Raw genomic sequence first — 1,069 nt, 5'->3', positions numbered from 1 at the left:
CCTTGTAGCGCAAGGCCCCGAGGCAATCGGTGCGCGTCTAGAGGCGTTTTCAAGTTACAGAAACGCGCTGCCAGAGCTCCTGCAGCAGAAGATGTCTGCATAAGTTGCGCCTACGACGCCACCGTCGGTGACGGATGATTTTACCCGCCCTAAGCCGCTCATGGTGAGCGTTGAGGTCTTTGAACCAGTCTGATTCGTCGCGGGGAAACGATACCTCTCAGTAGGCGCGGGGCAACCTACTTGGGAAGAACTGAGTTCTGTTGAGCCTCAGGGAGGTATAGGTCAATAGAGCCCAGCCTCGAAGAGCTCCGTGCTCTTGAACACGGAAAATGTATGCAAGCCGGGCTTGCTGGTCGTGGAGGCGACCGTAAAGGGCTTCGAGAAGCCATGAAAAATTCTCATCGAATCCGGGGCGTCGAGCAATTATGCTTGACGCTCCACGATGGAAGGAAGTCAGATGTATGCTGAGGCGCTAAAAGCGCGGTTGGGTGACATCGTCACTGTTCGCCTGGCGACGGAGACACGTGACAGGGTCCCAAAGGTCCCTGTGGACCTCGAAATTAAGTTCCTTGACTTTGATAGCGTGGAACGCTATCTGGACTTAGACTTGGATGCAAGGTATGACCTCATTCTAGGAATATCATGGTTGGAACATCATGATCCATGGATTGATTGAAGATCAAAGATCGTGGGCGCTACGCGCACGTCTCCTGGTGGAGCTTTGGCGAGTCATGAAACCACCTCTGTTAGGAGACAAAAGCGCTATTGGCGAGAGCACTGGATTGAGACGGTCATTATGCTAGACATTGGAATGTCCGAGTTGATAGACACCAACAGTGTATTGGACAGGAGTCCCGAGCGTGGCTCGCGGGTTGATCGTGGAGTGGCACGTAACCCACTGAGCGCTGCTTAAGTTTCGGAGCAGTCGCTGCATGTCATGCGTGACATGGTCGGCCAATTGCCGAGCCATCGAGGAAGAGGCCCCCGTGATGCACGTGAAGTGGCACGTAAACCACCGAGCGCTGCTTAAGTATCGAAGCAGTCGCTGCATGTCATGCGTGACATGGTC

Source organism: Plasmopara halstedii (genome assembly GCF_900000015.1).
Source record: "Plasmopara halstedii genome assembly, contig: Scaffold_3120, whole genome shotgun sequence".
NCBI lineage: Eukaryota > Oomycota > Peronosporomycetes > Peronosporales > Peronosporaceae > Plasmopara > Plasmopara halstedii.
The sequence above is the reverse complement of the archived record's forward strand: the minus strand, read 5'-3'. Positions refer to the sequence as shown.